Genomic DNA, 26612 nt, shown 5'->3' with positions numbered 1-26612 from the left:
GTGAAGGAGATGTCCATCTCTGCGTCTTGCAGGATTGAAAGTGAGCACGTTGAAGGTTGTGATGTGAATGCTGTGAGTACTCGATTTGAATGATTCTGTGTGATTTGAACAAAATAATAAATAACTAATAATAATAACTCATAGGCGAGTGTGTGAACAGAGGAAGTCTGCAGAGTGTGTGTGCGTAAAAAGAGGGTGTATTGTTTTTACATCAAGGTTTAGTAGAACTAAAGTAGAACGTTACAAACAGATAAAAAAAAAGTAAAATGAAGAGAGAAAATAACTGACAATCACATTAATGAATAGAAAACATACATACACAAAGTGCCATATGTGAAATTATTCGAGGAAAGAATCAGAAGCGAGATAGTTTAATATAAGATGCAATGAAGGAAGCAGCTTACACTCCTTTAATTTCCAGAGCCAGTGTGTTCCCTATGCTCATAGCACCCCTGCCCACTTGGCCCCCGTATCAGGCGAGTATGGAAGGCTGGATAGCCCATGACGGGTAAGATCCCACCTCGAAACCCTGGGACAACCTAAGGCAGGCACAGTCACGATTACTCGGCCTCCTGTGACCTCAGACTCACTGGTGAGATGAAGTGAAGAAGACGGGACCTCACGGGTAAAGCCGCTGGGCTGAGGCAGAGGGGGAGAGTGGCAAGTGGAGCCCTGACTTCTGGCTGAGGAGCAGGAATGCTGTTAATAAGGTGGGAACTTAAAATTTGGGTTAGCAAATTTGGGAAAGAGAACTGACGGCTTAAGTGGAGAATTGTGCAGGAGTCGGACACACTGCAAAAGCAACATATGCAAATTCACATACACAAACAGAAAATGCATTAACCTTAAAAAGACAAGACAAGCTCATGGAGATTAATGCATAGACACTGATTAAACCTGGCTTAGAACACAAGATATGCAATGAACATCAGCTTGCTACTTATATGAGTGGTAGAATGGTGTGACTGGTTAATAGAATACATTTGAGTTTGTAGTTGAGGAATAACTCAAAGAAGCTATATGACAAAGGGAGTTATGAAAATAAAAGTGATTAAAGTAGTTTTAAAAAGAGTGACTTAGGAGTGCTCTCTCGTACTGAGTGATCAAAACCAGTGATCACTGTAGAAAGAAATAAAGTGATTTAATAAGGTGGTAATGTTTAAACATATGTTTCTGTTGTTACAGCAACTCATTGAGAGATGACTCAGTATGCAAATTAGCTGGAGTGAGTGGTGACGGAGGAACTTCCTGTGTGTGTGTGTGTGTGTGACTGAGGAAGTGACTTTCAGAAGAGGAAGCATAGCAGAGAAGAGAAGTGCAGATTTGGGTAGGAAATTTATAGTTTAGTGATATGTTGTTGTAAGGGGGGTTATGTTTTATGCTGAATTGAAGTATGTTAAAGTGCATAAAGGGGGTGATTTTTGTGGGCAAATTGTGTGGTTTTAATGAGACTTTCGGTGTATTGAGGAGGTGAAATTATGTGGTGGCAAAACTTGTGTGTTTAAGGTTGTTGAGGTTGTTGGGGTGATGGGTTGATTCTGTCAGTTAGGTTAGGGTTGTTGTTGTTTTTGTTTTTAATAGAGGGAGTTTTAGGAAACATGGACATGTCTAAGAATTGGCCCATTATTTTTAACAGTGCACTTAAAGAAAACCTGCCAGGTGATTTTGTTTTGTGTTTTGTGAGCTAATGATCAGCTCTATTTTTTCTCATTTCTGTTCTAAGCAGGCCTGCAACAGCGCTGACAAATTCTCGGGGAGAGCAAATGTAAGGGGGGCTTTCCAGATTACAACTGGCTAAGGAGAAAGCTACCTGTGATCAGGTCTAAGTCCCTGTAAAAAGGATTGTGGCGATTCAATCCAGTCCAAAAGCATAAAGAAATATTTTCCTATGGAAAATAAAAAATGAGCTCATTTTGCCGAGGGTGGAGAATCTGATCTGAAGCTCCACTATTAGCAAATATATGGTGTGACTGAATGTGAATGTGTGTGACTGGATGAAGGTGGGGGAATGAATAAATGTGGACAAACAATTGGCTTCTACCAGAGAAAATTTCTGTTTTGTTGACTGGGGTTAGATTATGGGATTATAGTATATTGTTGGGAGAATGCCAAATGTTAAAGGGGAAACATTTTCGGTTATGACTCAGTTACCATTAATTGGAGGAACACATGACTGATAATTGTTCTGTTTTAAGTTTATTTTTATGACATAGATTGGAACATGAGTGGGGAAAACTGAGCATTTTAAGTTTTGTATAGTATTGTGGATGTATAGTATTTTTGACACATGAAATGTGTCAAAAATAAAAGGGGGAATTTAGGGTTTAATAATTTAGGATTATTTCAGGACTTTTTGGGGTTTTTTGGTCATTTGGGTATGGTAAAACTGAAACTGTTATTTTTATGTTAAGGTTAAAGGATTAAAGAACTGAATCCTGTTTAGAAGATACAATGCCAGTGTTTCAAAGCTGTGAATAAATTTTAGGGGGAAAATTAGTGAGGGTTGAAGGAGGAGAACAGGTTTGATTTCTTTTGATTTCTAGAAGAAGTGGTTATAATGTAGGCTTACACATACAGATATTACATAGATTTATTTTTAGGATAAATGGGAGAGCTTATAAATAGAAATAATTACACGCTTACAGACACAGAGTCCAGAAACACACATGACAGTATTGATTCCAGGCAAAAGGCCTCAAATTCATTTAGCTTTTAACTGAACTTAAAGAAGGACCAAAGAGGAAGGAAAGCATATATTTTGGTTAAGTCTGATAAACTAAAATTAGAAGGTATTGTTACATTAAAAGGAGCAAAATGAAACAAAAAGGCTATACCAAAAACAGGTTATAACATAGGAAATGTGAGGTTAAAATGAAGTTAGTGTTAACACACAGGAGTTGTTTCTAGGCAGCATTTAACTATGATGAAATGTATACAGGAGTAATTGCTTATATGCTTAAACTTAATTGATTAAAGTGGTTGTTTTCTTTTGGAGCTTTTAGTAGAATAGGCGCTTATAATGATTTTCTTGTTAAAAAGGTGACTTAAGATTAGAGTGGGGGCACTTGCAGCAGCGACAGTTTGTGTGTACAGGATGTTGATGATCAGATAAGGGAAAATAGAGCAAGCAACCGGACGTGAAAGCAGTGCTTAAAGAGTTTCAAAGTGATGAGTAACGTTGAAGAATATATATAAATACAAGTCAATAAGTTAAGAACATAATTAGGATCAGGCTTTTGATTACAGATAGGATAAGTTAGGGAGGTGCAGGAAAAGGTGTTTTGTTTCCTTTGCAGAAGATCTCGACGACCACAGGGAGGTCCGAGACCACAAGAGAGGGACCGAGAAAACCAAAGCTTACACATGGAGTGTTCTCGAAGGGGAGCTGGTGTTTATTACTGGACCAATTAGATGACATGAGGTTGTCTGATTTGCTGAGCAAGGACACAATGTATTGCGACCTCTGGTGTTCCAGAGGTCGAGAGAGGGAGTGTGGAGCAGGGAAATTATTTTACTGCTATTGTTAAAGAATAATCATCATCACCATTGCATTAATAATATAATCTGTAGTTTATATTGCATTCAGAGGTTGAACAGTGTGTCTTTCAGAAAAGGCTAAAAGTCACAGGCTGACAGGAAACAGGCTTGCAGAGAGTTTGCAGAAGTGAAACCAGTCTTAGGTTATTTTGAGCAGCAGGCCAGACGAGGCCATTTGAATTACTAGGTTATTCAAATTGATCATTGCTTTAACAATGTAACAGATAGCTTTAAGATGGCCTTAAGATGTTTATGCATTCAAGTTATTATATTAATTTTGTATTTCAGATGCAGTTATAACTATTTTATACATAATGCATATCTGTGCTTATTTGAGTTGATGTTCAGGTTCATTAATGGTCTAAAGCTTCACTAGTGAGAGTGTCTAGATGATCCATGCTGAGGGAAAACTAGAACATAGAAGGAATTGCAATACATGCTTACAAAACACTTATATCAGTTTATTTTAATATCTTTTATATGTTCATATTCTTGTATTAAGCTTTTAGTAGGGGTTCTTGATTAAAACATTTATTTAGTAGATGACATATCCATAGTTTTAGTTCAGTTATTACATATCTGAGAGTGGCTTCTGTCTCTCTGTCTAGAGGTCAGGAGCTAGTCGCGAGGTGAAATAGGGTGCAATTGTGGTTAGCACACAGACACACACACACTCAGTTAGAGAGAATCATTTATAGGTAAAAGTTTAATCATGTTTCGCTTGGGGTTGCAAAAAGAGCAGTTTGTCGCAGAACTGCTGCTGAGGTGCCAAGATGACAAGCGAGCATCCGGCAGTGACAGGAAGCACCTGTTATGAAGATAGAAGACAATTGTTCTTTTAAATTGTGTCAAAAGTCGTTGTGGTTTTGATATTGACGTATGTGTATATATCCTGTCTGTGACGCATGAAGGGGCGTCAGTAAATCAAGCCCTGACGGTATAAAATCTGTGTATGCTTTGAGGAAGTCGAAGATCAATTGCTGTCTGTAGCGATCTTCCCACACGTGTGTATTCATTAAAAATCATTGTTTGACCAAGAGCTTCTGGACCAAGGGTGGTTTGTACTCTCCTTCCTCAATTTTGAACCTTAACAACAGCTGAAGCAGTTTTTGGATGGTTGGCTTCAAATGATCCGTCGGTTTGAAAAGTAAAAACAATTTAAAATAGGTGAAGCTGATGCAGGGTGAGTGTTAACACCAGGACTTTAGAGGGAAGAAGAGTCACAGCATGTTGTTGACGCGTTGTTGTTCAATCGGGGGAGGCTCTCCATTGAGGAGAAAAGCTTGAATTTGTTTGTATACGGATTATCCATTGTTTATTATTGCTCACCACAAACAACTATCTGATTGAATAGTTTTCTTATCAGATAGAGAAATAAAATGCGTCGCAAAATGTAAAAGCAAAATTTCCCCACCTGGGCTGCCTTGCGCCTGATTGTTCTGTAAATAGTTTGAAATGGTTACATAAAAAGCGTCTGAGCCTTGGCTGCAATTTTAGGTAAATATAACTTTGTTGTCTGCAAAACGTTTGTGTATTTTAAAAAATGTACAATTTCTGTTTGCATTTCAAGTTATGAAAATGATTTGTTAAACATGCTTGTGGTTTTTACAGTCAAAAATATCACTTTCTACTCGTATTTTACATTTTGTCTGAATTTAGATAAATTGTGCTGATACAGTTTGTCAAAATGAGAAAATAACAGATTAGCAAGATAAACAGTTTTTAAATGTGAAATACAGAGGCCACATCAAAAGTAGTCAAAAACGGCCAATTACACCCTGGACATCAGCTTTCTGGAGTATTTGAAATAACGGTAATATGAGTGATCCATATGGTCACAAAGAATAGCCACTTGTTTCTGTGCTACCAAAGTTCCCCGGCTTTCATTCAAAATGTGTTTATGGTCAGCACCTGCACATTAAACTACTTAAACATTATAAATGTCTTCAAGCTCACACTGAGGCCTGTGGGGCACAATCAGCCACTGAGACAGTTCACACATTTATATGTGTTTGTATATGAATATTTCATACTTTAAGGCTGCCTGTTTATTTAAGGGAGATGAACAAAATACATTGGAATTGTACAAAATAATATCACAGATGACAAATTCAATAGATTTTAAGTAGATGCTTGTGCATTCTTAAAGTCTTATATGTTGAATTGAACTATTTGATCTGTTCAAAGCCTCCCAGTCAGTGCTGTTCTCCATGCCTGTCTCACTGTACATGTTATTAGCACAAACACTTTAAAGGTGATCCTTTAGGACTTCAGCAATAATCCAGACAGCAATGTAGTTAGCAATAAAACAGTTTTACTGGGAATTACAGTGGGGCAAAAAAGTATTTAGTCAGCCACCGATTGTGCAAGTTCCCCCGCTTAAAATGATGACAGAGGTCAGTAATTTGCACCAGAGGTACACTTCAACTGTGAGAGACAGAATGTGAAAAAAAAATCCATGAATCCACATGGTAGGATTTGTAAAGAATTTATTCGTAAATCAGGGTGGAAAATAAGTATTTGGTCACCTCAAACAAGGAAAATCTCTGGCTCTCACAGACCTGTAACGTCTTCTGTAAGACGCTTTTCTGTCCCCCACTCGTTACCTGTATGAATGGCACCTGTTTGAACTCATCATCTGTATAAAAGACACCTGTCCACAGCCTCAAACAGTCAGACTCCAAACTCCGCCATGGGCAAGACCAAAGAGCTTTCGAAGGACAACAGGAAAAGTATTGTAGACCTGCACCAGACTGGGAAGAGTGAATCTACAATAGGCAAGCAGCTTGGTGTGAAAAAATCAACTGTGGGAGCAATCATCAGAAAATGGAAGACATACAAGACCACTGATGATCTCCCACGATCTGGGGCTCCACGCAAGATCTCATCCCGTGGGGTCAAAATGATCATGAGAACGGTGAGCAAAGATCCCAGAACCACACGGGGGGACCTGGTGAATGACCTGCAGAGAGCTGGGACCAAAGTAACAAAGGTCACCATCAGTAACACACTACAACGGCAGGGAATCAAATCCCGCAGTGCCAGACGTGTTCCGCTGCTGAAGCCAGTGCATGTCCAGGCCCGTCTGAAGTTTGCCAGAGAGCACATGGATGATACAGCAGAGGATTGGGAGAATGTCATGTGGTCAGATGAAACCAAAGTAGAACTTTTTGGTATAAACTCAACTCATCGTGTTTGGAGGACGAAGAATACTGAGTTGCATCCCAAGAACACCATACCTACTGTGAAGCATGGGGGTGGAAACATCATGCTATGGGGCTGTTTTTCTGCCAAGGGGACAGGACGACTGATCCGTGTTAAGGACAGAATGAATGGGGCCATGTATCGTGAGATTTTGAGCCAAAACCTCCTTCCATCAGTGAGAACTTTGAAGATGAAACGAGGCTGGGTCTTCCAACATGACAATGATCCAAAACACACCGCCCGGGCAACAAAGGAGTGGCTCCGTAAGAAGCATTTGAAAGTCCTGGAGTGGCCTAGCCAGTCTCCAAACCTCAACCCCATAGAAAATCTGTGGCGGGAGTTGAAAGTCCGTGTTGCTCGGCGACAGCCCCAAAACGTCACTGCTCTCGAGAAGATCTGCATGGAGGAATGGGCCAAAATACCAGCTACTGTGTGTGCAAACCTGGTAAAGACCTATAGTAAACGTTTGACCTCTGTTATTGCCAACAAAGGTTATGTTACAAAGTATTGAGTTGTATTTTTGTTATTGACCAAATACTTATTTTCCACCCTGATTTACCAATAAATTCTTTACAAATCCTACCATGTGGATTCATGGATTTTTTTTTCACATTCTGTCTCTCACAGTTGAAGTGTACCTCTGGTGCAAATTACTGACCTCTGTCATCATTTTAGGTGGGGGAACTTGCACAATCGGTCGAGAAGGGAAATTATTTTACTGCTATAGTTAAATAATTGTCATCATTACCATTGCATTAATAATAAAATCTGGAGTTTATATTGCATTCAGGGGTTAAACAGTGTCTCTTTCAGAAAGACTGAGTTGCAGGCTGACAGGAAGTTGTATGCAGAAGTGAAAGCAGATAGTTATTTTGAGCCGCAGGCTAAGACGAGGCTTTAACAATGTAACAGATAGCTTTAAGAAGGCCTTAAGCAGTTATGACTATTTTATACACAATGCATATCTGTGCTTATTAAAGAGTTGGAGCTCGGTCAATTAATTGGGGGTCGGAAGCTTTGTTCGGCGCGATGTTCGGACAATCTATTGTGCAAGTGACTTGGAGCCATAGAAGGAATTGCAATACATGCTTACAAAACACTTATATATCAGATCATTTTATATTAAGGTTTTAGTAGAGGTTCTTGGTTAAAACATTTATTTAGTAGAAGACATACACATAGTCTCAGTGAGCCTCTGGTCTGGTAAAAGGTCAGAAGTGCGAGAGGTGACATCGAGGCTGGGTGAGGTCGTGACACACACACACTTTAAATTAGATTTATTTAGAGGAACCGTCCTTGTTGTCTCGGCAAGAAAGAGGAACAATTCATTTTAAGATAAGAACGGAAAGTACCAAGCCATGAAAATAGAAGATGATTTTCTGGGTGAAAAGTCATGATGATGTTGATCTGATCTATGTATAAAATGTACCGGTGACGCATGAAGGGGCGTCAGTAAACAAACCCTGATGCTATAAAATATCTGTTCATGCTTTGATTAAGTCGAAGACTACTTCCTGTCTGCGTACAGAGTTGTCTTCCCACACGTGTGTTCATTAAAATCATCGTTTGACTTCACCCGGCCGGATCGGTGTGGTTATTCTTCGATCACCTCTTGTACCCTTCCTCAATATTGAATCTTAACATTTGGGGGCTTCGTCCGGTTATTGAGGAGGGAGAGTTGGAGGTTTAGACGGAGAAATCCGGGGTCTTAGGTGGTCTGACGGGCAGACATGAATTCCAGTGGTCTAAGTGAGTGGGCATAAGCCGGCTTATCCAAAAGGTAAGGCACTACCTGTTGAATTATTTCCAAAGTGTGCCAAATTGGATATGATAAAATTTAAGTCTACTCACTGAAGTTACTGGTGGATGTCTGTTTTGATTTTGATGAGAATGTCATGACAGTACTGAGGATTTAAAGCAGTTGGACTGCTGGAAAGGATTTAATGCGGTTGGACCGCGGGAAGCAGTTGGACTGCTGGAAATGATTTTAGTATGTTAGGGAATTTGGTTATTTTTTGGTTATAAGGTTGGACCTGCTTCAGTTATACACTTGTTTTGGGTGTTGATTGTTGTTTCAAAGTATTATAAATTATTTTAGAACGGAACCGAGGGGGTTCTAGGAAGCGCAGAGCCCGGAGGTTACGCTCCCTCCTTGTCGTGGACGCGCGACATTGACCTCTCGGCGAAGAGGGATAGTTCAGTGTGGTTTAACTGTGGGGTACAGGGCAGCCTGGAATTAAACTAGGAGTTAGAGTCTCCTTACCGTTTGGAACGGTACCTGCGCTTTTTTGGACAGGAGAAGTTGGTCTTCGGGCGTGTAACTTTAACTTAACACTTCGAGGTAAGCCTTGGCTGTGAAATGCCAAAAATAGAGCTTCAGGCAAAGTTTGGGTTGGTTGACGCTTTTAAATTGAGTTAGGGATTTTAGAAATGAGGCCAGAAACAGTTAAAGTCTTGATACTGGTTAATTGGTGGGCGGTTATTTTAAATTTGTCTAAATTGGTTAGGCGCTAAAGCTGACAGATCTGACAGTAGTTGTAAATATAAGACGTCTTTGTAATATAAAAAGATCTGTGTGAAAGGAGTCTGAGGCAATGCTGCTGCTATTTTTAGACGGTGTGTGTGTGAGTGAAAATGCAAATGAGTAAGCAGTGAACTGTTTAAGCCACAGTTGGTTTTACAAATACTGCTGCAAACAGTGTTGAGTGTGTGTTTCAAATGCCATTTATGTTTATTAGAGGACTATAAATAAAGTTTTGAGTTGCCGTAGTGGATGTATAGTAATTGACTGAGTTTGGATGTAGATAGATAAATATATTGAGTGCACTGTATATACTTAAGATTAACATATTACTTTCAGTAGTAACTTCTCTCCAGCAATAGTTGCTGGTGTGTTTTATTTTTTCAATTTCTTGTGTGAATGCGGTGACTAGAAGGTTTTGAATGATGAATAAAGGTGTGAGAGGTATTTCTTTGGTGATGTAAAGTAGGATGTTTTAAAGTTTGAAAGTGTTTTTAATTTAAGAGATGCATGAGTGATGTTATAAGAGTTTAGTTTATTTAAAAGGTGTGTGTGAGAGGATTATGAAATCATTGTGTGAATGATGCTACATTTTAGGTCAAAAGTTAGTAGAATTACAGAGGGTTTGTAGATTGTAAATACAAAATAAGTTTGATTAGCCTGGAGAAACAGCAAAGCAGCTTGAGCTGCTCTGAGCAGCTGCGTGCTGTGTGTGTGTAACAGGAAATGGTGTGGGTGACAGGAAGTTTGCATGCCCATATAAGGTGACGAGTGAGCACCCAGAGAGAGAAACAGATGAGTTAAACTCTAGGCAGATAAAGCGAATGGAGGTTTTGAGAAAAGAAATGAAAAGGATATTAATTGTATGTTTTAGTGTGTCAACACAGATTACAGATAAATGAAGGTGGACTTCTCTCAACCTGGAATTTTGAGTACGGCGCCAAAACCACTAGAGTAGCATAATTGGGGGAAAACAGGCCAGATTTTGGCTTAAAATTTTACAGCTTGACCTCGCACTTGTCCCCATCCTGAGAAGAAGCTCAAAGGACAGTTAATCTCCTGATGAAGACCGACAGAACATCGTGGACTTGAGAAGAATTACTAGCAGGCAAAAGACAGTGCAACGGAAACCACACTGACGACACCAGCAGCAGCATGAAAGGAACCACGAGGTGGAAACATGTACTGTAAATTACAGGCTGGGCAGTTGAACAGTGGGATAATGAACGGTGGTAAAGCACTGGACACTGATTGTCAGATTTGTCTTGCTTGGAGTAATCTTGAAAGGGACGAGTGAAAGGATCAACAGACAAGAAGAAACCACGTGATGAACCATGCACGGTGGACAGCAGGCTGGTAAGAACAGTGTGACATGACTGTTTAAAGGCACTGAATGTGGTATTTTGCCAGGCTGGGACTTGATCCAAAAGGAAAATACTGAAGAGAAACAGAGAAGAAACAGACTGTGTTTGCTGGAATTCAAGACAACAAAAGGACACTGAGAGAAGAGGACAGTGACCAGTGAGAGGTGAAGCTGGACGACTTCGACTGTGAGAATACAGGGTGTAATTGGACTGAAAGTGAAGCTTGAACTCATGATGGTTTAGAGATGTCCACCGTCACAAACAAAGAGGTAAACAAGAATAGAAAACATACATAGACAAAGTGTTACATGTGAAATTATTTCTGGAAAGAATCAGAAGTGAGATAGTTTTGAATTAAGAAATCAGAGAAAAGATGCATGAATTAAACCTGACTATAACATATAGAGGCAATGAAGAAAGCAGCTTACACTCACTGAACATTAACAAAATACATAGGAAAAGCAATGAAGACCTGCTTACACGTATATACATAACATAAGTTGGGATTTCTGACCAGACAAAGGGAAACGGGTAGTTTAAGTATATATGAAAATAATGAAAATGTCTCAGTTGTGTTTCTATAGGGGCGAAACAGATCTGGATCAATTTTCCACGTGCAGCGGTCGGAAGAGACCTGTAGGTTAACTTGACTGGACATGCCAAGGCAAGTTTCTGGTTGAATTGTTTACAGCGCCATGTCTCCATAAACCTGACAAGTGGGCCCTAGCTTCTGGCTGAGGAGCATGAAAGCTGTTAATAAGGTGGGAACTTAAAATTTGGGTTAGCAAATTTGGGAAAGAAACTGACGGCTTAAGTGGAGAATTGTGCAGGAGTCTGACACACTGCAAAAGCAACATATGCAAATTCACATACACAAGCAGAAAATGCATTAACCTTATGAAGACAAGACAAGCTCATCGAGATTAATGCATAGATACAGATTAAACTTGGCTAAGAACACAAACATATGCAATGAAGAACAGCTTGCTATTTTGTATGAATGATACAATGGTGTGAATGTTTAATAAAATACATTTGTGTTTGTAATTGAGGAATAGAAGAAGCCATATGACAAAGGGGGTTATGTTTTATGCTGAATTGAAGTATGTTACAGAGCATAAGGGGGTGATTGTTGTGTGCAAATTGTGTGGTTTTAATGAGACTTTTGGTGTATTGAGGAGGTGAAATTATGTGGTGGCAAGACTTGTGTGTTTAAGGTTGTTGAGGTTGTTGTGGTGAGGGGTTGATTCTGTCAGTTAGGTTGTTGTTGTTATTTTTGTTTTTAATAGAGGGAGTTTTAGGAAACATGGACATGTCTGGGAGGGGCCCATTATTTTGTAACAGTGCACTTAAAGAAAACCTGTCAGGTGATTTTGTTTTGTTTTTATGAGCTAACAATCAGCTCTATTTTTCATTTCTGTTTTAAGCAGGCCTGCAACAGTGAATAACGGCGCTGAAAATTCTCGGGAAGAGCAAATATAAGGCGGCTTTCCAGATTACAATTGGCTGAGGAGAGCTACCTGTGGGGACTATTCAGGTCGTAAGTCCCTGTAAAAAGGATTTTATGCGAGTCAATCCAGTCCAAAAGCATAAAGAAATATTTTCCTATGGAAAATAAAAAATGACGGAGCTCATTTTGCTGAGGGTGGAGTATCTGATTGTGCGGGAAGCTCCACTATCAGCAAATACATGGTGTGACTGCATGTGAGTGAATGTGTGACTGAATGTGAGTGAGGATGAATTAATGTGGACAAACAATTTGTTTTTACCAGAGAAAATTTCTGTTTTGTTTTGTTGACTGGGGTTAGATTATGGGATTATAGTATATTGTTGGGAGAATGCCAAATGCTAAAGGGGAAATATTTTTGATGAAACTCAGTTATCATTAATTGAAGTAACACATGACTGATAACTGTTCTGTTTTAAGTTTATTTTTATGACATAGATTGGATCATGAGTGGGGAAACTGAGCATTTTTAAGTTTTGTATAGTATCTTGATACATGAAATGTATCAAGATAAAGGGGGGTTTAGGGTTTATTAATTTAATTGTTTAATAATTTAGGATCATTTTAGGACCTTTTGGGTTTTTGATCATTTGGATATGGTAAAACTGAAACTGTTATTTTTAAGTTAAGGTTAAAGGATTAAAGGTGAACTTGTCACGGTTTGCGAGGCAAGCCGTGTGGAGTTGTAGAAAAGGACCCAAAAGGCGGCAGCTCTGGTGCAGGTGAATATTTATTTACAACGGTGGGCACAAAACAGCACTGGTGGAAAAACAAGAAACCGGAAACCTAAACTGGGTAAGCTAATAACACAAACCAGAAACGAGACGCAGGGAGACCGAGGGGAAACAACACAGACGAACCAGCAACTACCATAACAGAAGACACAACTTAAATACACCCAGAGAAAGTACGGGGAGAACATAGACATAACAGGCTGGGGGAAACATGGAATAAATACAAAGAGAGACGAGAGCTCATAAATACACAGAGGGGCACAAGGGGGTAAGAGTCACAAAGGGAAAAACACTTAGGGAACACCACAATAGGACACCTGAGAAAACCTGGCCTAAATAAGGAGCGAAAATACAAGGAACCAAGAATACTGGGCCAACATGGCCCAGGACCATGACAGAACTGAATCCTGTTTAGAAGATACAATGCTGGTTTTTCAAAGCTGTGAATAAATCTTAGAGGGAAAATTAGTGAGGGTTGAAGGAGTAGAACAGGTTTGATTTTTTGATCTTTAGAAGAAGTGGTTATAATGTAGGCTTACACATACAGATATTACATGGAAGGTATTTTTAGGATAAAGGGGGAGCTTCTACGTAGAAATGATTTTTATACATATTGCATTTTGTGCTTTTAAAGGAGTTGTGGCTCAAATTTGTCTCTGGAGGGTCACGAGCCTTTGGCTAGCGCTATGATTAGCCAATCTACTGTGAGGATAATATGAGTTCATGAAGGATTGCACACGCTTACAGACACAGAGTTAAGAAACACACATGACAGTATTGATTCCAGGCAAAAGGCCTTAAATTCATTTAGCTTTTAACTGAACTTAAAAAAGGACCAAAGAGGAAGGAAAGCATATATTTTGGTTAAGTCTGATACATTAGAATTAGAAGGTGTTGTTACATTAAAGGGAGCAAATGAAATAAAAAGGCTATACCAAAATGGGTTATAACATAGGAAATGTGAGGTTAAAATGAAGTTAACACATAGGAGTTGTTTCAAGGCAGCATTTAGCTATGATGAAATGTATACAGGAGTAATTGCTTATATGCTTAAACTTAATTGATTAAAGTGGTTGTTTTCTTTTAGAGTAGAGGAACTTGTAGCAGCGACAATTTGTGCACAGGATGTTGATGATCAGATAAGGGAAAGTAGAGCGAGCAACTGGACGTGAAACCAGCGCTTAAAGAATTTTAAAGTGATGAGTAACGTTGAAGAATATACATAAATACAAGTCAATAAGTTAAGAGCATAATTAGGATCATGCTTTTGATTAAAGAGTCCCAAAAAGGATAAGTTAGGGAGATGCAAGAAAAGGTGTTTTGTTTCCTTTGCAGAAGATCTCGGCGACCACAGGAGGGGCGAGGATCCTGGAGATCTCGAGGCCTGGTGAACCATAATGTATTGTGACCTCTGGTGTTCCAGAGGTCATGAGAGGGAGTGTCGAGAAGGGAAATTATTTTACTGCTATAGTTAAATAATTGTCATCATTACCATTGCATTAATAATAAAATCTGGAGTTTATATTGCATTCAGGGGTTAAACAGTGTCTCTTTCAGAAAGACTGAGTTGCAGGCTGACAGGAAGTTGTATGCAGAAGTGAAAGCAGATAGTTATTTTGAGCCGCAGGCTAAGACAAGGCTTTAACAATGTAACAGATAGCTTTAAGAAGGCCTTAAGCAGTTATGACTATTTTATACACAATGCATATCTGTGCTTATTAAAGAGTTGGAGCTCGGTCAATTAATTGGGGGTCGGAAGCTTTGTTCGGCGCGATGTTCGGACAATCTATTGTGCAAGTGACTTGGAGCCATAGAAGGAATTGCAATACATGCTTACAAAACACTTATATATCAGATCATTTTATATTAAGGTTTTAGTAGAGGTTCTTGGTTAAAACATTTATTTAGTAGAAGACATACACATAGTCTCAGTGAGCCTCTGGTCTGGTAAAAGGTCAGAAGTGCGAGAGGTGACATCGAGGCTGGGTGAGGTCGTGACACACACACACTTTAAATTAGATTTATTTAGAGGAACCGTCCTTGTTGTCTCGGCAAGAAAGAGGAACAATTCATTTTAAGATAAGAACGGAAAGTACCAAGCCATGAAAATAGAAGATGATTTTCTGGGTGAAAAGTCATGATGATGTTGATCTGATCTATGTATAAAATGTACCGGTGACGCATGAAGGGGCGTCAGTAAACAAACCCTGATGCTATAAAATATCTGTTCATGCTTTGATTAAGTCGAAGACTACTTCCTGTCTGCGTACAGAGTTGTCTTCCCACACGTGTGTTCATTAAAATCATCGTTTGACTTCACCCGGCCGGATCGGTGTGGTTATTCTTCGATCACCTCTTGTACCCTTCCTCAATATTGAATCTTAACACTGACTAAATACTTTTTTGCCCCACTGTAACTTAAAAAACAAACAAATATCTGTCTCCTAATTCTTGTCACACAGGAAAGAAGCATCAATATCTGATGAGCAGACTTATTTCTTTCTTTTTTTGTTTTTTTGTTCACATTTTCACATCTTAATTTTTAAGTGAAATGGGCATTTAGAGTTTATACACTATGTATATAAGGTAGTACAGTACAGTGGAACCCCGACTTACAAAATGAATTCATTCCCGAGGGTCTTTCGTAATTGAGTTGCGTGTTTTAAGTGAGGCGATGCTGAACGATAGGCTATAGGCTAATTGCTATCTAGAACAACAATTCGTCGTTCAAGTGGAACGGCGAAGCGCAAGTGTGGAAACCAAGGGGTTGTCACATGATTCGGAAGGCATTGTGGGCGTTGTAGGCTCAGCCAATCGGAGCCAGCGGATTTTGTTACTCGGGCATTTTGCCATAACACGGGCAGAAATATTATTCGTAATATAATATTCGTAAAATATTCGTAAGTCGGGGTTCCACTGTATTTTTGTGTGGTGCGTTTTTCTATTTCTTAGCAAAAGTTGAACAAAGGTATTTAAGTTCACGTAGGATGATTTGTTTTCATTTTCACATGGTCTTACTGAGGTAATGCGAATTGAAACATGCATTCTTTTTTTTTTTGGCAGGGGGGCTGATGTGCTGGAAAAGCTTGAAAAGGGACCTTGAAAGTGCTTAAAAAGTGCTTGAATTTGACCCTGAAAAAGGCGTAGGAACCCTGCTCACGGCAAAGCGTGGGACAGACCCGCTCGCCTCGCAAGCAATCGAGCTGTTATTACCACCGACAAAGCGCATGTCCCGGTACACAGCTGCCATAACCCCCGCTGTACACTGACTTCATTTACTGAGGTTTTATTTCCTGACGTTCGTATGTGTCATACGTGTTCCAGTCGCCAATTCTGAATTATAACTAACATTAAAAACATGTTTAAGGAGGAGAGAAAGCAAAAAAATTCGATTAACAGCTGATGTTTGGGTTTTTGTTCAATAATCAGCGTGACCTGATAAACGCATAAAAGAAATAACGTTGGTGTTTCCGTCATGTAGTAACTGTTAGGTTTAACTGTACAAAGGTGGTTCGACACTATGAAACACACACAGACTTCATGATGTTCGCCTCATTTTTTTATTGTGAATATTAATCATGAGGGTAAACGGCCCTGTACACCACGGAGCGAGGTCAGCATGTCCACGATATCTTCAGCTCTCTGAGTTAACCCATCAAACTAATCTAACGCTCATCTACGAATAACTCACGGCTCATATCAATATGATTTTACAGAAAATCATCCTTATTGCTGCCAACTATTCCAGAGACATGAAAATCTACAGCATAAAGAACACAAAAATATATAGCAGTCTAACGCAACACTTTAACAGAGATGAATGCATCAGTCTGTCACAGATCAAAGTGGAATGAATGTGATTGGTTGAACTGGTGTTCGTGATCTGTGTTTTCTGCATTTTCATCAGCGTAAGAGACTCAGCAGCAGATTATGACAGTTATACATTTGATGAATCACCAAATTAATAAACGCAAGAAACGATCAAACCTGTTCCGACAGTTTGAGTTTGTGTTCCCTCAGCTGCAGACTCGCTGCTTTTTAAATGTTTGAGAGTGAAGATGAGATAGTGACTAAGCAGCAAAGAGAACAGAGAAAATCCAAATCAGAGTTTTTCTCTGAATTAAAAGCAAGGAAACAACAATATATTCTACATGGTGAAACTGATGGTTTCTGGTGTTTGGGTCTATTTTTCTGTATTCATGCAGATAAAGTGCAAACTCAGATGAATTATACCATCAAATGTTAAAGGAAAATATCAGGATGAGTGTCTGTGAGCTGAGAAGGACGTGAAGCGAGCAGTTTATCCCAGAGCTGAAGCTGCTCTGTGTGCAGAGATGAGCTCAGATTCCTGCTGTGATTGATCAACAGTCACAGAAATGTAGACTTGTAGTTATTACTGCAGTATGGTCACAGCAGATACTGATAAACATGTATTATGAGGATGGATGATCAAGTTTCTCACTCTCTCCTTTAAATCTCAGTTTTTTCTTCTTCACAGTTTATCTGTTAATTTATTAATGAATAACACTGAAAGAGTTTCTGTTATATTTCCCCTTGAACATCAGCTTATTAGGGCGGCATCAGGAAATAGCCCCCCTCCAAAGAATGAATAAATGAATGATGATAATAATAAAATGATTCAAAAGCAGAGCTCAGAGTGGTAGAATGGTCAAACATGGATCCACGGGTGGTTCAACTGCATTTGGTGACGTGACTAAAGCAAATCTTTCAAATAATCCCACCATCAACGGGATGTTGTCTCCTTTACTACGGTTACTTTACTTGGTCACCGTGTGAATTTCTTTGAAATGAACCAAATTCTTTTATTTGTTGGTTGTTGCATCTACAGACTGTGAGCTCCGTCTTCTTTGTCTTTGGAGCCGAACTCTGACAAAGTTAGGAACAAAACTTTCTCCAGCGTGTGAACTTTCCTCCTAGACTCAGTCTGAGCAGTCAGACCACATATTTCTAAAGCAGCACATGAAGGTGTGGCTCACACACACACAGGTGAAGGAAACAGCTGCAGTATTAAAAACTGCTTCACTGTCTACAAATAAATGAACTGAATGTTTCTTTCAGGCTGTAAAAACCTTATTTATCCTCCATTACAGTCCTGCATTCAGAGCATTACTTTTGTTATATTAGTACATGTATTTTATTCTGATGAACACATGAAACTCTGAGCTGGATTGAATCCATTGAATCAGAGTCCAGGACTCAGACTAAACACACTGAAGGTGTCCTGAGCTCGGCCCCTGTTCCACAGTAACTGCTGTCAGAGTCACTGTTACTGAGTTAGCTTAGCTAGCAGAGCAGCTAGCAGTTAGAGTATGAACTCTGTAAGCAGTCAGCTCGGTCCTGGACGTTGTTACTGACATAAAGCTGCTCTCTGCAGCCATGTTTGACCTGCTGCTTTGTAAGACTACAGTAATGGAGGATTTGGAGGCTGAACTGGGCTCTGTGACACTTTTTGTAGTGAACTGATGAAAGCTGCGTCTCAGATGGATGTTAGTCCAACACATCAGACACGACCTCTGCAGCTCTCAGTTGATGTGCACATGAATGATTTGTGTTTCCTCTGCAGGTGAAGGTAGAAAGTGTGTGTGAGCTGATGTGGATTGAGCAGCATGGATCAGTGTGAGGACAGAGAGGAGGGAGTCCCTCCCTCTAAAAGCACTCTGTGTGGGGAACATGAGAGCCAGACCACAGCTCAGAGGTGAGATGACCATCTCTAACTGTCCATGACTCTTCTCCATGTCACAGCTCAGCACTCACATCACTGCTCCATCATTATTCACAGGAACCAGCCTGGACCTCCACCCAGCTCTGTGTCGTCTAAGAGCAAACGGGTGAAGCATTTCTTTCGTAATTTAGGGCAAAAGAAGTCATCTGACGAAAAGTAAGTTCATGTCAGTATTAAAATGTTTGAAATTTTAATCAGCTTTTTACTATTTAACGATTTAAATAATAAACTATTTACATAGTTTATTTATAGTTTTTATCTAATGTATTGGACACATTGGATGTGACACATGTTTCATGTTCACTTATTTTTAGCGTCAATCAGAAACCATCCAGCTCTGTGTCCTTAAAGAGTGACCGGTCCAATCCTCGAGGCATTAATTTTAAATCCCAGCCAGTGTCTGCTGCAGAGAGGTGAGCTGTTAGTAACAAGAACTCTCTGATTTAAATGATTTTGATGTTTCCTGGTTTCTAAAATGCATCTCTGTAGCAGAGCAGTGTCTCCAAGGACACACAGGCTCAGCTGTAACTGTCAGTTTATCTGGTTTAAGACACATTTGGACTCAATTGGCTGTTTTTAACTATGTATTTTAATCAGAGGTGTAAATTTAGACCTCACACATCTGGATCCTAAACTATGATAGAAACAGCTGCTAGCAGTGGGTAGTTTGACTTTGATACGCTGCTCTAGAAAGCAAACAAAGGTTTGTGCAGCTCCTCTTCAGAAAAGTGTTCAGAGAGCAGCTGCTGTATTAGACAAAGGCTCGTCGTGTGAGCCCAGATGTGTGTAACAGCTGGATGAAGGAGAACCATCACAGTCACGTCTCCATCCCGCCTTTATTAATGAACTTCCTGTTGCTTGCAGATGACAGGAACACAAAGTGTTTGTGCCACGTGATGCTGCAGGATTTGTTAACGTGTCCATGATGGTAACATCTCCTCGTCTAACTGCAAACACATGAGCGCTCCTAACGGCAGCTATCACAGCCACACAGGCAGACTGTGTCTCACTGTTGCATTCAGGGACATTTGTTTTCCTGTAAAAAGCTGAACTGAGTTTGTAAGATCATCACACTGCCCCTCTGACTGTCTCCCCAACTACTCTTTCAAGGATTGTCAGGTTGGAGATCGGCCTATAATTAGCTAAGACAGCTGGGTCTAGGGATGCTTTTTAAGTAAAGGTTTAACTACAGCCAGCTAGGGATGGGTACCGTTTAGATTTGAAAACCTGCTAAATCAGAATCAGTTGCTGATGATGGCTTGTTTCTTTGACATTAATCATGTATAATCTTAACTCAAAGTGAACATAGACTTGATTGAAGTAACTCAGACCAGCCAATTCAAAATGCTAATTCAATCAACTCTGAGTTCATGGCTAGACTCAGTTTGTTGGCCCTGCACCTTAAAACTATTCCCTGTTTGCCCCTCATGTTTTTTGGATATTGTTTTCACATCTTATGTCACGGCTAGCGGGGCGAGCCATGTTGAATTTAATAAAGGACCCAAGATGCCGACACTGCTGTGAAGTGAGTGAGCTTTATTGAAACGGTGAAGTGCAGTGAAGATGGCCTGTGCAGAAGCTAAGATAACCTCTACTGAAAAAACCAAAAAACGAACCTGAAACCTTAAACGGAGACACGGGGAGATAACACAGACGAACCAGCAACAAGCAGGAGAAAACAAAGGGCTCATATACACAAAAGAGCCATCAGGGAATGAGAAAAGGGAGACACAGCAGGATTCATTGGACATAACCAGACAAGGGGAAGCAAAAGTAGACACACTAACATAGGACATGGCACTGTCAAAATAAAACAGGAAGTGAACACAGAGACACAATACTAACACAGTACAGAGGGAACACAGAAACCAAAACTTCAGAACTAGAAAATCTTAATCAGAATGAAATTGTAACAAAAGTCAATAACAATCAAAACAAAACTACTGAGTCCACAGACTCGGGACATACATCGGCTCAAACTGTGGTCATAAATATTTTGTACTTGTAAACAGTACAATCGTACTGTTTACTGTAATCGGATTACTTTTTTCAAGTAACGAGTAATGTAAGGGATTACTATTGCAAAAACGGTAATTAGATTACCGTTACTTTCCCGTAGGAACACTGCGTTACGGCGTTATTAAAACCGTGAAATTTTTGCGAGAATGTCTCATGACAATGACGCAAGCGAGTGCGACGGCTGTGGTAGCTCGTGTGTCAATAATAGAAAACATGGAGCGAGGGATAGAGTACGATCGTGCAGTATTTAATACTTAGAAATACCGACATTACTTTGAATTTGACTCTTTAAAAAGCGACAAAAACATAAGCGTACGTTGTACACTCTGCATCGGAAGAAAACTTCTTTCTACGTCGAAAAATTCCACTTCCAACCTGAGCAAGCACCTAGCACGCTGCCACAAGAATGTTAAATTGACAGAAAACCCCCAGGATCCCCTCACTGACGTGACCGCTGTGGCTACCACATCTACTTCCACCGGGCAAACCTCAGATGGACCCACTCCTGCTAAACAGGTTAAACTAGACGTAAGAGCAACAGGACTTAGTGCCACTGAACTGAAGAAGCTTGTCGTTGCCTATATCGTCGAGGACATGTTGCCGATTTCCACTGTAGACTCTGAATCATTCCGACGCATCGTAGAAAAAATACCAACTAACAGTGGTGTCAAGCTGCCCCAGAGAAAGTCATTTGTAGGATACCTTGAGAGAGAATATGACAAAATGAACTCTAACTTGAAGGCTACACTCGAAGAGGCAGAGTTTGTTTCCACCACTGCTGACATCTAGACGGTAAATAATAAAAGTTTATGGGTGTAACAGTTCACTGGATTAATTCCACATTACAACACAACAAGGCCGCTCTAGCATGCAAGAGAATTAGAGGCAGCCATACCTATGATGTAATTGGAGCAGAGATTGAAGAAATCCATATGGACTACAAGGCAAAGTTATTGCCACTGTAATGGATAATGCATCCAATTTTGCCAAAGCATTCAGAGTATGTCAGCCCTGTCATTTGGAGTCTGAATCTGAAAATGAAGAAGGTGATGACGAGGAACCGACCTTTACTGAGGTCATAGAAGCTCTTTCAGCTGCATCTGGTGATGCACAGTTTAGCTTCCCTCCACACTACAGATGTGCATCGCACACAATTAACTTGATTTCAACAAGCGATGTTGACAAACATCTAAATTCCTGTGCAGACACCAAGGCTGTATATAGGAGTAGCATTGCAAAATGTTCTGCTCTTTGGACTAAAGCAAATTATCTGAACTTTTATTCTAATAAATTTAATCAGCTTGAACATTTTGTAGCACAAAAGTAGAAAATAGCTCCGTTTGCTGTTGCCTGCATTGTAGATGGGCGGCTTTGCCTCAACACCTAAACAGGAAAATGAGTTTAGTCAAGTATTAAAGTGGGATTGAAGAGGTCTGGAAAATAGAGATCAGGTGTTGTGGTGCAGCATGGTCACAAGAATCATTTAGAAATGGGTCAAAATATTTTCTCGTCTAGATTTTTTGCACAGTCTGATGTGCTGCTGCTCTGAGGTTTACTGCTCTCTGTGTGCTTAGAAAACTGTGAGGTACAAGTAGATTTGACACAAGTTATAATGGCTGATTTCCATATAACGGTGGAATACAGGGACTTAATCGTTAAGTAAGAAGGAAAGTTTGAAGCCTAATCTTAAAAGTAGAGACAGTGTCTGTCTCCAGAATCCAAACTGGAAGCTGGTTCCACAGAAGAGGGGCCTGAAAACTGAAGGCTCTCCCTCCCATTCTACTTTTAAATACTCTAGGAACAAGAAGTAGGCCTGCAGTGTGAGAGCAAAGTGCTCTAATAGGGTGATATGATACTACAAGGTCATTAAGATAAGATGGGGCCTGATTATTTAATACCTTGTATGTGAGGAGCAGGATTTTGAATTCTGGACTTAACAGGAAGCCAAAACAGGAGAAATATGCTCTCTCTTTCTAGTCCCTGTCAGGACTCTTGCTGCAGCATTTTGGATCAGCTGAAGGCTTTTCAGCGAGTTTTTAGAACTTCCCGATAATAATGAATTACAGTCGTCCAGCCTGGAAGTAATAAATGCATGAACTAGTTTTTCAGCGTCACTCTGAGACAGGATATTTCTAACTTTAGAGATGTTGCACAAATGGAAGAACACAGTCTTACATATTTGTTTAATATGTGCATTGAAGGACATGTCCTGGTCAAAAATGACTCCAAAGTTCCTCACAGTGTTACTGGAGGCCAAGGTAATGCCATCCAGAGTAAGAATCTGCTTAGATACCATATTTCTAAGGTTTTCAGGGCCGAGTACTTGGAAATACCGACATTACTTTGAATTTGACTCTTTAAAAAGCGACAAAAACACAAGCGTACGTTGTACACTCTGCATCGGAAGAAAACTTCTTTCTACGTCGAAAAATTCCACTTCCAACCTGAGCAAGCACCTAGCACGCTGCCACAAGAATGTTAAATTGACAGAAAACCCCCAGGATCCCCTCACTGACGTGGCCGCTGTGGTCGATCAACATTAGCCTCTGAACAGGTGGAGGAAGTCAGTCGGAGGAAACTAATGGTACCGACATCCACAAGGTGGAATTCCCTGTATGAGGCCATTTCTAGAATCATCACAATTCCCTTGAATGAACTTAATCCCCTGTGTGTAAAACTGGGAATCAAGTGCCTTAATGAAAGGGAGTACCAGTTCTTGAAAGAGTACTGTACTGTGATGAAGCCCCTGACAGTGGCTCTGGACATCTTACAAGGGGATGAGTGCACCTACGGGGCTTTACTGCCAACACTCACAAGCCTGATGTCAAAGACCCTTTCCCTGAAAGATGACCTCTCTAGAATGACAGCCAGCCTTCCAGATGTCATTGTAAAGGTAAGATTATTATTAATTGCTTTGGGTGGATTTGTTAAATTTATTATACCATTCACAGTGGGTGGATGTTATACTTTGTTTTAAGCAGTGGGTACAATTAGTAAAATGATAGAATAAAAGACCAAGTATTCACCCCTTGTTAAATATCAGGGACATTGATCATCATTAATCATGAATATTAATCATTGTTACGCCCCTAGTCTAGGCGGGTAGGGACGCACATAAGGTTGGAGGAGAGAGAGACAAATCCCCGCCCTGGTTCCCAAGCCAAACATCCAAACCAGTTGTGAGTAAAAAAAGTGATTTTATTTAAGGACAAGAAGCATAGCTCCAGGGTGAGCCCAGGCCAAAATAATAAACAAAACCAACTAAGTCCCACCAGAAAAGACTAACTAAACCCTAAGAAAGAAAAAAGAACAAACAAATGACAGAGCTATCCCTCGCTCCCTGACCAAGAAAACAGGAGAAAACGATTCCAAAAGAAAAGGCAGCTCACCCCTTCCGCTTCAGCCCACGAGTGCCTAAGCTCTCAGCTAATGCACTAGGAGCGGCTTTTACAATTCACACTCCCACAAATACACAAGATAAACACAGGCTGGGAAAACCAGGGTCAGGACTGCGACGGCTGTCAGGCTACTCGCTCGTTCCACACTCTCTCTCTCTCTCTCCCTGGAGCTGTCAGAGCGGCTTTTTGAATGTGGTCACCTGTTCCATGGTCCAATCAGCTGCTCACTACTCTTCATTAGGGGAGGGACCTGTAAAGAGTCTTAAACACAGTAAAGAGACACAGAACAAACAGCCCACACAGTGTTCTTATGGCCACAGCCGTAACAATCATAATATCAACAAAAGCCTCAGCCAAAATTAAATCTCATACAGTACATACATACAATACATACATGATAATAGAAAATATAGATGGTTTAGAGCTGTAAAGCCCACAAAATATTGACAATAGGTAATTATACAGTAAAATAATTTTATTCTTAGTTGCATCATATTGTATGTTACAGGCCCTCAAGACTCGTTTTGATGCTGTTCTGGACAGCCAAGAAGGACTTCTCGCAGCGGCCACTTGTCCCAAGTTTAAACTTCATTGGCTGAGAGATGAGCGTAGGAGAGAGTATGTGAAGGAGCTCCTGCAACTGAGAACACTAATGTGTCCCAAATCCCAGCCAGCCCAGCCAAAATGGACTTTTTTGAATTTCAGAATCAGCCCACAGAAAGCTTCTCAGCAGAAAAAGAAGTGCGGTAACTGACTTTTTAAAGTCAGGCTATGAGCTTGAGATTCTGAATCAGTTTCCAAATCTCAAAAAGATGTACATGAAATACAACAGTCCAACTCCATCCAGTGCACCAGTGGAACGGCTGTTCAATTTAGGTGGATTGGTGCTTTCCCCAAAAAGGAACAGAATGTCTGATAGAAGGTTTGAGAAACTTCTGCTGATGCGATATAACCACTGTTTCAGTCCAAAAGAAAACAATAAAACATAGGTCTTTTTCAGGGTTGCCACAAACTGAGACTGGATTAACAGCCTGAATGTAGCATGCAATAGCATTTTCTGTTTTTGTAATCTCAACATTATGCCTCTCTGCACTTTACCAACTGTTAAAAGATGTTTTTGTTAATTTTATTTATTTTATTTATTTATTTTTTGCTTTATTTATATGAAAAGATGTGTGTATACACAAAAATAATTTATGTTATATGCTGGAGTATGCAGAAATACAGTTTAAGCCTTTATTTTCTTAAAATATGGTGTAATGTGCAGAAATATGTTCAAATGTTAAACAAATTTATTAAAGTCAAAGACTGTTGAATTTAATTTAACTTTTTGTTTGATGAACTGTTTATAAAGTTAAGATTAAAAGTAATAAACACATAACACTTAAAAAGACACTTTTCCATTTGATTCACTTTTATATGGTGGATTATGCAGAAAAAATAGAATTGGCCCAAAAGGTCTATTGATTTATCACGCATTCAGGTAGTGAACATGTTTTTTAAAAGTAACTAAATAACTAAGTAATTAATTGCTTTTGAAAATAAGTAATCAGTAAAGTAACGGGATTACTTTTTTGAGAAGTAATCAGTAATCAGTAACTAATTACTTTTTTCAAGTAACTTGACCAACACTGCTTGTAAATCAGACTGTGTAGTTGTGAACTGAGTTTTGTAACATTGTAAAACAAAATATCTGAAAAGTTTATGTTTTTGCGTTCATTGGTTTGTGTGTAAAAATGTAAAAAATATAATAAATGTAAGAAACATTAGAACTACTTTTGCTGACACAAAGTTTGGCGAGCACTGCAAGTTGGCACTTTAAACCAGTCACTGATATAAAGAGAGCACCTTGTTCCAGGGCATCTGAGCATGGAGGGAAAGCTTTATGCAGGAGATGGTAAGAGCTGTTGGGACTAAAGAAACTGAGCAGAAAACTACAGACATCTGGAACTGAGTTGTTAATTCTCAGTGGGATCAGCAGGACTAGCAAAGCTTCACCATGACAGTCATCTGATTGACTGAACCCATCCAAACATCACTTCATGGACCTTTAGCTTGTGTCTGTGTGTGGACAGACATAACATGAGCTAATTATACATTACTCCTCCACAGAGTGGACCAGGAGAGAGCAGAGGTTTCCACTGGTCAGTCTGCACAGCAGCATCAAACACACCTGGACTCTGTGGTTATGGTTTGTAGTACTACGTTTACATTTGTTCTTTTCAGTCACCTCTATGCTGCACTTTGTGGACCAGAGGATTGTCAGTGTGTCCAACATAAATCAGAGTTTGGGCTCCATGATTTCAGTCAGATTGGGGTGACTGTAGCTCAGGAGGGGAGCAGGTCAGCTACTAGTCAGAAGGTTTGTGAATCAAACCCTGGCTGGCAAATGTACTGAGTAACGTACTAAACCCAAGCTGCCCTCTGATGCATCCATCAGAGTGTGAAAGAAAGTATTTAAGCATAGAACAATGTGCTTGGTTGAATGAGGCATGTTGTATAAACTGATTTGTGTGCACACAGTATCAAAGAGAGCTATATAAGAACCAGTCCATTTACCAATGGGTAATTCATATAGTCTTCTT

The 26612-nt window shown here is 39.8% G+C and overlaps 1 protein-coding gene and 2 pseudogenes across 1 annotated transcript in view; all 3 read left to right on the top strand.

Annotated features, from left to right (window-relative positions):
• The window catches only part of LOC147336711 (NACHT, LRR and PYD domains-containing protein 12-like), a 202206-nt gene that overhangs the window by 63846 nt on the left and 111748 nt on the right, over positions 1-26612 (top strand). The window lies entirely within an intron of this gene.
• On the top strand, positions 20783-21956 carry LOC147336717 (uncharacterized; annotated as a pseudogene).
• Positions 23184-25016, top strand: LOC147336716 (uncharacterized; annotated as a pseudogene).

The sequence above is a fragment of the Aulonocara sp. 'chitande type north' Nkhata Bay genome, linkage group LG3, assembly GCF_057382095.1.
Source record: "Aulonocara sp. 'chitande type north' Nkhata Bay isolate Kocher_YH1m ecotype deep benthic linkage group LG3, A_spYH_male_GT1.1, whole genome shotgun sequence".
Taxonomy (NCBI): Eukaryota; Metazoa; Chordata; class Actinopteri; order Cichliformes; family Cichlidae; genus Aulonocara; species Aulonocara sp. 'chitande type north' Nkhata Bay.
This window is presented reverse-complemented; position numbering and strand designations above follow the sequence as displayed.